The 15,776-nt window shown below is 36.7% G+C and overlaps 1 long non-coding RNA gene across 2 annotated transcripts in view; it reads left to right on the forward strand.

Annotated features, from left to right (window-relative positions):
* Positions 1–2,872: 2,872 nt before the first annotated feature.
* The window catches only part of LOC103098017 (uncharacterized), a 159,372-nt gene continuing 146,468 nt past the window's right edge, over positions 2,873–15,776 (forward strand). The window contains exon 1 of one of the 2 annotated variants that reach the window (XR_008912849.1): positions 2,873–3,020. This is a non-coding gene — a long non-coding RNA (uncharacterized LOC103098017). Of the gene's footprint in view, positions 3,021–11,182; positions 15,020–15,776 lie in introns of those variants that run through there. The other variant, XR_001623017.2, reaches the window with a different exon arrangement.

Raw genomic sequence — 15,776 nt, forward strand, 5'->3', positions numbered from 1 at the left:
AAACTACACAGAAAGACATTTGGAGCCTAGGCTTGCCTGCCTAAAGGCAACGGTGCAGCTTAGATGGGCCATTAATTATCTTTCCCCTCTATGGTTCACTATTTCTACAGGTTATATGACACATCAATTCATGTATTTTGTCATGCTAATTTTGAGGTTCCGGATGGCATGATGAAAAGAACACTGGGCCAGGTGTCCAGGGTTCTCATTTTTTCTCTATTAATTAGCGGGGTGACTTTGAACAGGTTATCTTCTCTGAATCTCAGTTTACCTGTCTGTGGATAGGAACTAAGGGAATTGGATTAATTGATCTCAAAGGTATCTTCCAATGTGAATACTCTATAACATTATGATCCTTTTTCCTGGGGATTAGCAGCCTTCTACAATAGCCTTCCAACCTCGAAAAAGTCTCTGTGTTGTTTGTTTGGTTGATTTTTAGTTTTTCTTTTTTTTTTTTTTGAACAAGCCTCCTCTAGGACCTTAGGGAGTCTTGACTGAATAAAATGTTTGGTGGGATTTGTCTCATTTCCTAAGGACTATAGCCCACTGTGGTGCTGTAGAAAAGCAAGTGATTGTTGTGTTTCATAACCCTGCAGACAAAGCAATTGGAATATAGAATAGAAAGTTTTACAATGATATTTTAATGGGTTATTTGGAGAATGAGAGGGGAAAATTCCTAGTCATTTACTGAATGCCTTTCTGAGTGCCTGCTTAGCTGCCTGTTAATGCAGACTTAGAATGAGCCTAAAACTCCCTAGCAAGTGGGGGGCACGCCAGACCAGGCTTTGGGAATGTCCAAGAGTGATTCTTTTTTTTCTAGCTAGTTACTCCTAATTGTTACACACTGATAAACACGAGGCTAGAAACTGAAGAAATGACAGTACCTTTATTAATGAAAGTGAAGCATTATATTTCCCTAGATCCAACTGAGTAGCACTCAGGCCGTAATGTAGAGAGGGATTGTTTTGAGTGATACAGAAAAATATCTACCTTCACGGCACAGTGATCACAGCCATTTTTAACAAATTTAATTTTATTCCCTTTCCTGCTAAGGGGCTGTATAGATCTTGCGTTCAGCAGATTAACAGGGGACTGTTTACAGGACCAGATCGGAGCGGTGGCTGTGAGTGATACACCACCAAGAGAGGGGAGACATCCCTATTTTAAAAGGGGTGGATGAAGAACAGAGAGCTCATTTCCATAACTTCTGCCGCATCCTCTGCTTGAAAGAGGAAATGCTGGCCCCCAAAGTGACCATGGCAGAATGCAAAATGAAGAACCGAATATTAAACCTGTCAAATGCCAAAAAGGCAATACGTTTTTTTGAGGGAAATTAAGAAGCTTTGAAAGAAAAGTGTGTTTATTTAAAGGCATCCACTCCCTTCTCGATTTCATTACAGAGGCAAGAAGAAAACCCTGTGGCAAATTAGCCACCTTCAAGTTAAGCTCTGTTGAATGCCGCGGGGGGGGGGGGGGGGGGGGGGGGGGGGGGGGAGGGGAGAGGAGAGGCGAAGCGCCAGGGCTTCTGCCTCCTCCTCTTCTATTCCCTGTCTGTTTTTGGGAGCAGTCAGGTAACCTTGGGGAAGGCGGTCCATCCCCATGTCCTTCAGGCTCCCTTTTTACAAAGCAGGACCTAGGCTTGTTTGCCCAATGCAGAGGGTGCTGAGAGGCTTAATTAATGTTTGTAAAGCATTATGTGATCTGTGGATGAGGGATCTCATTGCCATGCTAACTGTCATTACTCGGAAAGAGTTCGCTTTGAACGGACAGAGCACTCAAGGAGTTTCAGAGAAACGTGAGCCGATTTCCGGGGACAGACAGGTTGGCCCTTTCAGGCAGAAGCAGTGCCTTGGAAAGGTGGGGAATGTGGGGGGACTGGAGCCACAGGGGCAGCCTCTATGTAGTCATCCTAGGGACAGATGCCACAGGACCAAGAGAGGATGAATTGAGATTTTAATATCTTTATGCAACTCTCAGAACTCCCCTTTCCTAGGGATTGGAATCATGCCGTTAGGTAAATATTCTGAAGGCTGCTTATTGTTCTTTGAATTTATACCGTTAACAAGTACAGAATATAATGAAATTCCTCTCCTGTCTCATCAGTTCATTAAAGGGTGGGGAATCTAGGTTCCATGGAGACTCATTATGGCAAGTAATTTTATTAAGATCCTAATTATAATTTTTAAGGCATATAAATTAATATGCTTATTTGTGAGTTTCTTTGTGTCCCTTGCTTAGGATTGTGTGTAGACAATTAAATTATAATAAAGGTGATTAATATTGAATAAACATAATATTAGAATATCATAAAATGTACAATTAAATGACACTAAAAATCCAAGCTGCACATATTCATTAGTAAGGCCTAACAATAACTAAAACAGAAAATGATTTTGGAAATGTTTTTCTTAAGAGTTACTTAACAATACAGAGTATCCCGCCTGTGAAGGGATGAATAAAAACAGAGGTTTGATGCCAATGAAATCCTTGATAATGTATGAGAAAAGAGAAGAGGACTTGGGGATTACCCAGATGAATGTTGTGGACTTCTTTTTTCTTTTGGAAATCTCCATAGAGAGACCAGAAAGCAACAAGCATAGGGTATAACTGGATCCTCAAATAGTTCAGTAAAATACTATAGCTTTTAGTACTATAACTGTTAGATATTAAATATATACCACAATGCAATTCTCTGGATTTACATAAGCATGAAAGTTTTTTTAAATTTAATTTAATGGATTAATTAAGAAAATTTTCCATGGTTACATGATTCATGTTCTTTCCCTCCCCTCTTCCCAAACCCCTCCTGTAGCCAACAAGCAATTCCACTGGATTTTACATGTGTCATTGATCAAGACCTATTTCCATTTTTATTGATATTTGCACTAGGATGATTATTTAGAGTCTATGGAAGATGAGAAATTTTGAGCAAGAGGAGACCTGAGAGATCTAATCTTCCTCATTTTACAAAAATGACAAAGGAGTCTGGAGAGGATAAATGACTTCCATGAGGTTATACCGTCAGTATCATCATCCACGTCATCACCATAATTATTAGCATATTAAATATGATGCTTTAAGATTTGCAAAGGGTTTTGCAAATATTATCATGGCCACAGACTACATTGGGGGAGAAAATAAGGTTTTTGAGAGAAAGAATTACTTCCCTTTTGTATTTGTGTCCTCAGGACTTAAAACAGTACTCCAGCCCATAGCAGGGAATGAATGAATTCTGATTGAGTGAGAATACATGCTCAGGATAGGACCTTGAGCTCTATCCTCTGACTCCTTGTCCAGGGTCTTTTCTACCACATATGGAGATGATTATTCAAGGCTCTTAAAGTTCCAACTACAATGCTAAAGCTATTCCCAGCTAGTAAACTGCTCTCCAACATGCTATTGGATCCCTTCTGAGATGGAAGTCACAACCATTCCTATCTGCTCATATCTGACCATTATTGATGGTTCTTTGTGGTTTCAGTGCCAGAGGTATAACCAATGACTATCTGAATGACTCAGTGAACAGGATACTTGAATTCAAGTCAGGAATACCTGAGTTCAAATCTGATCTAATTACTATTTGTATGACCCTAGCCAAGTAATCAGAGACAAGTCACTATCTTTTGGAGGATAGCTAGGTGGCTTAGTCCATTAAGAGTCAGACAGGAGTTCAAATTTGACTTGGGTTCAAATTTGGCCTCAGACATTTCCCAGCTATGGGCAAGTCATTTAATCTCTGTTTGTCTCAATTTCCTCAACTCTAAAATGGGAATATTAGAATTGTTGTGAGAATCAAATGAGATATTATTTGTAAAGTACACAGCACAATGCCTGGCATATAATAGGTAATATATAAATATTTATTTCCCTTCTCCTTCCTCTTTTCTATCCCATTTGGAAAAACCATTGGCCTTTCTAGGTCTTCATTTCTTTATCTGTGAAATGAATATTATGAATTGAATGGCCTCTAAAGTCCTTCTCAGTTTTATATCCATCATCCCATGATCCATTTGGCTATTTACAATATGTAGGGGCAGCTAACTCACAGAGTTGGCATTTAATATTTTTCTCCCAACCTGATAGAAGTAACCTATAGTGATCAGTACTGAAAAAAAGACCCTGGTGCAACATGAATTTTAATTCACTAATTAAGAAGTGCCAAGAGGATTGCTATCATTTAGTAAGGCTGATATAAAGGTATAGTCACAGAAAATTTTGTGTCATCCAGTAGAATATTAACTCCTTTAGGGGTTTTTTGTTTTTTGTATTTAGGGTCCCAGGGTCTAGTATTTCAATACTTCATGGATCCACAATTTCATTTATGCGTTATTATCACATTTCCTCTTCAGGTTTTAGTGAATAAGTTTTTGAATTTCTGTGGTGAAAAGAAAAAAATATACAGTGGTTAATTCTTTTCTGATTAGCCTTTTTAAATTTAATTAAACCAGTCTTCAGTTCCTGTAGGATGTCACTGGACCTGTATTTGAAGCCTTTATGGCTTCCTGGAATAGCTGTTCTCCCTGGGTGTATCATTGTTCCAAGGTGATGCTTATAATTTCTTTGAGCACAACTGTAACACATTCAGCAATGAAGTGGCCCAGTACCTGACTGGGAAGAAGATTCGCTCTTACATCACCCATCTTCCATCTGAAATCCTTTCCATGCCTTTCAAACAGGATCAAAGGGTCTTCTGGATCTATCCAGATCCCACCTGGTGATGGGAACACCTTTGGCAGTTCCAATGGCTATAGCTTACATATCTAAAAGGGGAGTACCTCCCTGGCCTTCTTGATTCAACAGCGCTTTTCCTTCTTGAAAAAACAAACAAACCCTACCAGATTACTTTTTTATAATTTTACATCAGAGCTAACAAACAGGGATTGGCTTTTTAAATTTCTCAGAGAAGGAGATCATTGGACTGCACATAGGACAATGTTGCTAAAAATTGAGCACAAAATTGAGCCATCCCTTCAAACAGTATTATATTAATTTATTCAAAAAATTATAACACCAGCACAGTGTTTGAGCTCTGTAAGTACAGAAATCCAGAACCACTTTCTAATATAGAGAACTTTAGTTGTAAAAGCCCTACTATTCCTGTTTTACAGATGAGAATACTGAGTCTTAGGAAGATAGAATGGTTTGAGAAAGGTCAAACAGATAATAAGTCACAGAGTTTGTAATAGAACCTAAGCTATCTAGCCACAAATCTAGTGGACTTTTATACTTATACCAGACTTGTTACTCTAAGGAGCTGATTGCTACAGAAACAAGATATGGTTGCAATCAAAGTAGTCTATTAAAGTAGGCTTTGTATTCATACAGTGAATGAAATATATCCATGTGCTGTAATTGGTCGTAAAGTATTTTGAATATGTGTTTAAGGCTCTCTTCTGTTCTTGGGGCTTTCCCCCATTACAGCAATAGGCACCTCTCCCTTTCACATGACTTGGTGTGGATTGAATCAATTAATCATTAATCAATGAGTAATAATTTACTAACATGCCAGGCACTGTGCTAGGGTATATGGATACTAGATAAATGATGATGATGCTTTTTTGTAAATTCCCTAAGGAATCTACTGGAACTTCCTCTAGTTGAGCTGTTGTCATAATATAAATTGTTTGGACAAGTAGTACAGACCAGTTCTTAACAGAATTTTGAATTCCTTCCTAGGCATGACAAATATCAGCATTTTCATAAAGAAACCATATTATACAGTCCTTACACTGTTCACTGCAAGAGAAATTGAATAATCCAGGGATTCTTAAAGAATGTACTGCGAGCCTCACTCCTTTTAAAAGAGAAGTTATGACATAAAGGCTTCAGATTATATTTTAATTAGGCATGGGAAATCATGAAAAACATATTTCCTTATCCATAGCAAAAAAGTAAGGAAAACAAGAAAATTATATTTCAATTTGTATTCAGAGTTTATCAGTTCATCTGATAAGTGGAAAAGATTTTCTCATCATAAGTCCTTTCCTTTGGAATTATCTTTGTTCACTTTGTTGATCAGAGTAGCCAAGTCATTCACAGTTAATCTTAATCATTATTACCATATTACTGTTACCATGCATAATGATTTCCCAGTTCTTCTCATCTCACTCTGCATCAATTCATTTAGTTCTTGCCACCTCCCTTGTCATTTTTTATAATAGTACTCCATCACAATCCTTTGGTGCAATTTATTCAGCCATTCCCCAATTGATGAGCATCCCCTCAATTTCTAATTCTTTGCCATCACAAAAAGTTGCTCTATTTTTAAATATAGGTCCTGTTCTTTTTAATTTGATCTCTTTGATGTACAGAGTAGTAGTGTTGGATTGTATCACTCACTTCCCCTTCTTTTTGTGCATCCCTCTTTATCACCTTTATATTCCTCTTTTGGATATCATTCAAATATAGTCAACTCATACCTGTGCCCTCTGGGTGTAGACTCCTTATCTGCCCCAATAATAATGAAGTTATTAGGAATTACATGTATCCTCTTCTAATATGGAATATAGACAATTTGATTTAATTGAGGTCCTTATGATTATTCTTTCATGTTTCCTTTTTTATGCTTCTTTTCAGTTTTGTGTTTGTATGTCAAGTTTTCTATTCAGCTCTGTTCTGGTCTTTTTATGAGGAATGATTGAAAGACTTCTATTTCATTAAATTTCCATTTTTCCCCTGAAAATATTGTTTTGCTTGGTAGTCTATTCTTGGTTATAATTCTAGCTTTTCTTGATTCCATAATATCATATTCTAAGACTTCTACTCTTTTAACACATTAGTTATTAAATCTTATGTGATCCTAACTATAGCTCCACAATGTTTAAATTGTTTCTTTCTGTTTCTGTTTCAATATTTTTTCCCCTTGATTTCGAGCTCTAGAATTTGATTATAATATTCCTGACAGGTTTCATTTTTGGATAAGGAGATAATCAGTAGATTCTTTAAACTACTATTTTACCCTCCCGAACTAAGATATTAGGGCAATTTCCCTGATAACTTCTTGAAAAATAATATCTAGCTCTTTCTTTGATCATGGATTTTAGGTAGTCCAATAATTATCTCTCTTTAGTCTATTTTTTCCAAGTTTACTGTTTTTCCAATTAGATATTTCATGTTTTCTATTGTTTTATTTTCTTCTCATTCTTCCAACTTTGTCTTTTTTTTCTTGAAGTCTCATGGAATCATTACCTTCCACTTGCCTTATATTAAAATTTAAGGAATTATTTCTTCAGTGATTTTGTACTTCCTTTCCCATTTCACCTATTCTCCTTTTAAATGAGTTCTTTTCTTTATGGAAGCTTTTTGTCTCTTTTACTATTAAGCCAATTTTATTTTTTAAGATAATATTTTCTGCAGTATTTTTGTGCCTCTTTTTCAAAACTGAGGATTCTCTTTTCACAATTTTCTTGTGGCACTTTCATTTTTTTCTCTACTATTATCTCTTTCTTTAGCTTTCCCAGAAATTCTTGTTGATTTGGGGTCCACTTAGTATTTTTCTTCAAGGCTTTGATTATAGCTGTTTTCATATTTTTATTTTCTTCAAAGTTTTTGTTTTGGCCTTCCTTGTGTGAAGATTGGATTTAGCTATCTCCTTAGTGTAACAATACTTAGCTCTTCCTTTATTGGGAAGATGAATTGTAATCCATAATCTATTTTTAGATTTTGATCCCATTTTAATCTACAAAAATGTTAACTCAGTATTTGAACTAGATCTACCCATTTTAACTATAAAAAGGTGTTAACTAACTACAAAAGGTGAACTAACCAAAAAAAGGTGTTAACTAACCACAAAAGGTATAACTAACCACAAAAAGGTATAAATACCCATTTCATGCATTGAGTGGGAGGTCTGTGACCCATGTGTGAAAGAGTGGACAGTCCTAAAGAGGAGCATCTGCTGCGATTGGTAGACGTGAAATTTAGGGGAGGTGACACAAGAGAAAAAGATCTTTAAATAGAGGACTACAAGAGAGAGAGAATAGAACTCTGACTCGGAGTTGGATTGGAGGTCAGTCACAGGGGTTTGGAATCAAGGATCAGTCACTCGGAGCTGGAAGGAAGACAAACACTTGAGGGGAGACTGGAAGATGGACACTTGGACTTGACTGTGGAACTGGACCCCTGGAAGAGCTCCTGTAGGAGACCTCAGACTGCTTTCTTTTTAGATGGTTACCATTGGTGGGTGAAAGGCTGACATAGTGACCCCGCCTTTCTGGAGGTGTGAACCTCCAAGAAAGACTCATAGACTTGAGACTCTTTTCCTTGATTAGGACCTTAGAATTTCTACCTGGCTCAGAGGAAGTTGGAATTCTCTCTCTCTGTCTCTCTCTGTTTCTCTCTGTCTCTCTGTCTCTCTCTCTCTGCCTCTCTTTGTCTCTGTCTCTGTCTCTCTGTCTCTCTGTCTCTCTCTGTCTCTCTGTCTGTCTGTCTGTCTGTCTGTCTGTCTGTCTGTCTCTCTCTCTCTCTCTCTCTCTCTCTCTCTCTCTCCCCCTCTCTGTCTCTCTCTCATTCCTTAATATTTTTTCCATCTAATGTAAATAAACTATCATAAATTACATTTACTTTAGTAATTCATTTGGGGATTTAGAAATTAAATCCCTGGCAACCACAAATTTAAATATTCAGAGTCCAACCACAGTAAAATTTAACACTTGCTACCCTAGAAGCATTTTATGGTCAAGTCTTTTTTTCCCCTCATAATAGCCTGCAAAGGCTATTTCTTGCCTTTGAACTTCATGTTAAAGTTGGCTTCTACTCATCTGGTGGTGGGAGGGACTTTTTGATGCTAGTATTATCAGAGCTAGTTCTGGGAGTCTACAAGTTTTTGGTACTTTCAAGATGGTGTTGCCTTTGGAGTGGTTGATCACTGTTCTCTTGGTCAATGCTCTAGTCTACTAGTGGAGAACCTTTTAGAGACTGAGAGCCCAAAGTACATCCTCAAACTTCATGTAAACTACCCTCTTGGGTAGTTTTGCTACTCAGCAGCATCTCAATTCATTGTCAGCAAAGGGTCCCCTATAATCTCTTTCTGATAAGTTGTCTGACTTCCTTACTGTTTCTGGACTGAGTGCTCCCAAAGTTGTTGTTGGAGCTCCTATAGAGGCTGCTTCCAAGGCTCACTCTGGTACTCTTGCCAAGCTCCTGAACTATACCCACCCTAGTATTATAGATCATTCCTGTGGACCTCCTAATTTATGTTACGTTGGAAAAATATCTCCCTCTGACCTTTTGTTGGTTCTGCTACTACAAAAGCTGATTTAAGGCATTTACAGTTCTTTGGAAGACAATGTTGGAAGAGTTCATCTAGGTCCCAGCTTCTATTCTACCATCTTCAATAGGCCTACTATGAATCAGCTTCCTATGAATTAGTTAGAAGACTTTGAGAGTTCTTGGGCTTAGTATTTCACCAATCTGTAGCGAAGCTGCTGCTGATTTTAAGAGATATCTTTTTCTTTTATTGATATATGATTTTCATCAATTTTTCTTTTGCACTCATGTTATAATTTAGTATAAGTTATTTAGTACTGTATTGGGCTTACAAAGACTTCCCTTTTGCCCACAAATCTGACTTGCATTAAATCAGATTATGAGATAAAATTACCTTCATAGCACTCTAGACATAGCTTCATACTTTTTGTAGGTGGAGAGGTTTGGGAAAATGTGGTTATATATGATTTCTTCAGCATAAAGTGTTCATGCCATAGAAATTCTTTCTACTGCTAGAGATGAAAGCTGACTTGGCGTCTCTGAGTATCTTACCACTGTTGGGAGGTTAAATGATTTGTCCATGGTTAACACAGCTACCATGGATGATGCCAAGACTTCTTGAACTCTGCTTTGTGACATGGTATTTCCCTGCCTTGAATTTAGTAGAAACCATACATGCATGTTTGTTGAACTGCAAGTGGATGGTGTTACTAATGCACCTGTATTTAGTCCAATTATTCTGAAAAACAATTGGGAATTACGTCAAGAAGTGGGCTGAAATTTCCATATTTATTGACCACCATGTGTGACCCCAAAAAAGAGAGATGAGAAAAATGGGAATAAGCCTTCCATATGTTCAGATTTCTTCCACATATTTGCTAGTATTTTTTTAATTTTTTTTTCTATTTTTGTCCTTCTTTATGAGACTTAACTTTCTAGGAGGTGAAGGTGGAAGAGAAACATTGGGAAATTTGGGAGATATAAAAGCAAAAAAGTATCAATTAGAATTTATTGAAAGAAAATAAATAAATGGCGCCCTTGATGATTTTATTTAATCCGGTCCAGGAAAATTCAACAATCTCCTCTCAGTTTCTACTTTTCATAAGCCTCTGTTCTAGACTTTAGAACGGGAACACTTAGATTTTTGATTTCACTGGGCTAGGGAACTGCCAAAGAGAAAATTCTTGCTGCCAAGGCAGATCAGGACCTTCTCCATAATTTATAGTCTCAAAACTTTGCCTATGTTCCCTAGGATACCAAGGCAAGTTACAAAAAAAAAATGAAACCCAACAGTGTTTGCCTTGAAACACTTACATTTCTACTATGGGATACATATGAATGAGTATATATGTAATTATTGGTGGAGGAAAAGAGAGCACCAGCAACTCAGAAAAATGCTGCACATCAACAAGCATCTCTCTATGGGCGCTTGCCTTGGTCAAAGAGTCGGGGGAACCGTGTTTAATACTGAGAAGACGCAGTCTTGCTCCTTAAAAGCTTTGAGACCCTTGGGTGAAAATGACTGTCAAGCCAGTGCCAAGAATGATTATCACAGTTGTGAACAATTGTTGCCTCCAAATGCCAGCCAGTTAAGGCTTTACAAACACCATTAAATGGTTGATTCTCTGTGTCTGGGAGAAATAACAAATTGATGGCCTACTAATTGCCTCATACATAGGAAGGCCCTGCAATTTGTCATTTTGCTGAAAAAAAACTCTCTGTTTTATCTTTTATTCAATGTAATTATTTCTAATCTTTGCATTTTTATTTTTTCCATGTTTAATTCCATCTTTTAAAGATGCCTCAGAATGAAAACCTTATAAAATTTGTGGAATAATTGTGTTGCTCATGCTACTTCATGAAAAGGCTGATGAAAGAAATTCTGTGACCCCATCTAAAATATTAAATGATTTAGTAGTATGGCCTTCAAAATCTGATTGAAGGGATCACATGGAGAATATATATATGTACATATATATATATATATATATGTTTAAAATTAGCTCATAAGCTTTCTAATGTTTTCTATCTCCATAGCACAGAGCTTTACTCTTGAAAAAATATTAAGCCTGGATTTGTACTTAATTAGCTAAAAGCAGGGAGAGGTTAATTTTTACATTTCCAATTGATTGTCTCTTGCATTGAGGGGTATCATAAATAAACTTCAGTTTCATAACAAATAATCAGAATGTTCAAATAACCTGAAAAGTTCTTACAATAATTGCTTCTATGTATTCAGAGGATAAGGAGGGAGTGTCAAGTGCTAAGGAGGGAGAAGCAGCGTGGGAGTATTTCAAGGCACCTCACCCTGATGAAAGTTATAATTACTCTAAGTATATGATTGATCTAATGGTTTCTGTGCGGCTCACCATCCAGAGGCTCTGCCCTTCAGAGGGTCTGTGTCATTCACCATAGCAAAGTACCGAGAGAATCTTTTTGTGTAAAGATGTTTGAGTACCATTTTTTCTATTTCACCTATAGCATAGAGTGCATCTCATGTACACACAGCATGAGCTAGACATATATTGAACGAGCGCCCTTGGGGACTGTGAGAGTTGAGGTGATTCCCAAAGCATCTCACGTGATATGGTTGGGAGGTTATAATATCTCTATTCTGTAGATTAAAAAAATGAATTCAAAAGAATTAGTATAGAGAAAGCTATAGTTAAGCAGCTCAGATAATGTATGTATATGCAATATATAATGTATATTAGACTTATTATTTCACTGGTGTAGGGAATTCCCAATGAGAAAATTCTCTCTACCAATGCAGATCAGGACTTCTCTGTAATTTACAGTCTCAGAGATGTGCCTGTATTCTCTTGGACACCAAGGCAAATTGAAAAAAAAAACCCAAACCACAGTGTTTGCTCTGACACTATTGTGGGATACATATGAATGAGAATATAAGTAATAATTGGTGGAGGAAGAGAGAGCACCAGCAACTCAGGAAAATGCCACACATCAATAAGTACTTCTCTTTGTTATAATGTATAGCAAGCACTTCATAAACTTTCAAGTGTCGTATAAATGTCAATTATCATTATTTGTTTAATGATGATTCAATTTATTAATCACCCGCCATGTGCCTGCTATGCCTGCCATCATAGGGCTATGAATCTAGTGTTGGAATAAATCTTTGAGGGCATTTATTCCAACTCTCTTATTTTACAATTAAGGAAACTGAGGTCCATGAAGGTTAAGGGGAATGGAGAAGGGAATAAACTTTCAAATAGAACGTACTATGTGCCAGACACTGTATGTGCTGCTTTATAAATATTATCACATTTGAGGTTAAGTAACTTGTCTTAGGACACATACTTTATAAGGAGCAAGCTGGGATTTGAACCTAAGCACTCTAATTCCTAATCCACAAATTGGGAATCAAAGAGTTTATATTTCAAAGGAAAAGGGGGTGGGAAGAAAGATATGCAGATAAAGTTGAATAAAAGGAAAATGCACTAGGGCAGATTCAAACAATGTGCTATGAAAAACTTGAGAAGGAAGAGCTAACTTTTAGAGGTTAAGTGAGGAGCAAGGAGGGAAATTTTCTTGTATTGTGGACCCCTGATTTGGGCTTTTATGCACACAAAAAGAGTAGTAGTTCATTCCAGGCATAAGAGTGGGTATGAGGAAAGACAGCAATGTGTAATAACAGAATAAGAGATATTAGACTCTCTATGGTGGCTGAAATGCACCTAAGAAAGGGAGCAGAATGAAACTAGGAAAGTCGGTTGGAGCTATACTATGTAGAATCTTAAGTGGTAATTTAGAAGATAATGAGGAACCTCTGAGTTTTTGAGTAGACTAGTATTACCAGAGGTGGATATTAAAAACCTTCCTGGGGCAGAGAGTAAAGGATGGATTCAGGTAAAGGGGATAGACTGGAGAAAGGAATAATGGGGAAATATGAAGATGATCTAGATAACATTTCTGATACAGTTAAAAAGTGGTATAAAATTAGACTGATATATGCTATTGTACTTCATTATTGCCTGATGAAGGTCACTTTAAATTATCAGGCCAGGTTTTTGTTTTTTGTCCTTTTTTTGTTGGACCTTTAAATCACTGCATATCAGATTTCCTCAGGAGGGAATTGCCCTAGTGTTCTGTGGAATGGCCAATATTTTCCCTCTTGTTGCTGAATAAGTAGCAATGCTTTGCTGCCACAGGAACATCTATCAACTGACCCACTCACCATCTGGGATATGTGCCCAAGTCATCTTTTGGTGGTTATCCAGGGCTTACCTGGACCAAGTGAAATTCATTTCTGATTGAGAGTTGATAACTTTTCAACACAGGCTTATTGGGTGAGGGAATAAGAAAGTCTTCTTTTCTTTCACTCTGACTAGTCACCTTTCTTCAACCTAATTGAAGGAATAAATCTGTACAATCTCTATTAGATATATGACTCTTGAGTGATTTTTTAAAATCCAAGTATGTAAATTGCAATTAAGCTAAAAACTTAAATGATCAATACTGCCACAAAGTCAAAGTAATACTCAGCAGCCATGGCTTTGGAAAACAAATGATTTTACCTTCAACTAAAGAGTCACTGCTTTGAAATTTCTTCATTCTACTTTTTTGGTGCCTGTAGTATTCAAGTGATGATGTAGAACTATGGTTTAAATTTAATGGCAGCAAAGGTCTTGCTTTTTCCCTTGGCTTGGCTGGAGCTAAAGATAGACTAGTGTTTGAAAACATATGCATTCCTTTCTAATGAAATGGATTTTAGTTCTTTCATGGCTGAAGTTTTGGTTTAGTCTTTGAATTCTAGAATACTATTTGTAGTTATATCAATGAATAAATAATTGATTGATAATGCTAGATACATACTCAGAGCCATAACAAGAATTCAGGCATGAGGTGCAAATTCAGTTGTATATAAGACCTTAGGGTATCATGAAACTGGCATATGTCACCATGGCTGCTCCCCAACCAAGGCCACGTGAGGATAGACATGTAGGATTCAAATGAGCACAGTTGGTACCTCTGGAAGAGAAGCATGATGATTATAGGACCCTCAAGGAAGGTGTTCCCATAAAGGACAGTGGAAAGGGGAGGGATACTTCCTTCCTCCATAATGCCAGCATTTTGGGGAATTCTTGCTTCTTTCCTTTGGGCTGTCCATCCTTAACTAGGAAGAAAATATTGCCCTTCTCTTCCATATTGACAATCTGTGGGAAAAATCATATTAGTCTTGTCTTAATTATCTTCCTGTACTTGTTATGTCCTTAGCAAGTCAGACTTGCTAATATAATATCTACATATGCATTTCTGAAGTTTGTTTCTTTATTAGAATTAATATTGGATTTCTTAATAATAATATCATTATATATATTATATACACACACACACATATATATATATGCATATATACATATATCTTTAAAGAAAAGAGAGAAATTCCTAGAGAGGAGATAATTCAGTTTGGTTTTCAGCACAGCTATTAAGAAGTTCTTCCTGCTTTGCTCAGTGATGCATTGGAAAATTACCATATAATGTCATTGAGTTTAGGAAGCTTCGTCCCAAAAGTGCTGATGCTAGGGAAGTGTCAGTGTCTCTTTGATTTTCTCTCTACCTTTCAATGAGCTTGGGTCTTTAATTCTGACATGCATATTAGTAATACATAGGCACAATGTATAATTCAGGGAACCAGGAAAAGGTGAATCATATTTTGCTTCATTCAGCTTGAAAACATTGAATTAATATAATTGGAGAAATCTGTTTTTCCCTAGGTCCAGTTTGCAAAGTTTTGGGCTGTAAAGCATGGGAAGTATACAAACACCTTTCCTGTTTGTGCATTCTTCAGGTACCTCCTTTAAAAATATTATCCAAAACACTCTAGAATGCACAGAAGAAATAACTATGAGAGTAATCCCTGACTTCTCCATGGACATTGTTTTCCTCTTTCAGTTCAAGGAGGACTTTTTTCTTGGTCCAAAATCCCCTAGATGGCAGTAGAGAATATAGTATTTAAATGGTTTATATAATACTCCTAAATAGATGATGTAAAGTAATTTTTATTTTTCTGCAAAATAAACATTAATAAGGTGTTGAACAGGATGAAATAAAAGAGAATTTGAATTGAATGTGTGAGGCAAGCACTTAGGCCATCGGCATTCAGTTATATCTTCATGTATAGGAAATAATATAGGTTCTCCATGGTAAATAACATAAACAGAGATCATACTGCTATTTCAGAGTTTTTCAGAATTTTTCCTTGGAAAATTCACTGGAATGAAATGATTTTAGTTTGGATGGAGAATTGTGATGTCACAATTGTGTTTTTCTGGAAACCTAGAACCTCAAAATTTTGGAGATGAAACATTCCCAATGGCATCTACTCCAACTCATTCTTAACTAATGGAATATTGTTTGTAAGGTATCATTTAAGTGTATATATATCATTGTATATATATGTATATATCATCTATTCCACTATTTCAATTCCATCCTTTTATGGATGATGAGGTCTAGAGAGGCTAATTTACTTCCCTGAGGTCATACATGTAAGTAGTGACAGATTGGGGACTTGAACCAAGTCACTGTTCTTTCCATTACCACCA

The sequence above is a fragment of the Monodelphis domestica genome, chromosome 6 (genome assembly GCF_027887165.1).
Source record: "Monodelphis domestica isolate mMonDom1 chromosome 6, mMonDom1.pri, whole genome shotgun sequence".
NCBI lineage: Eukaryota > Metazoa > Chordata > Mammalia > Didelphimorphia > Didelphidae > Monodelphis > Monodelphis domestica.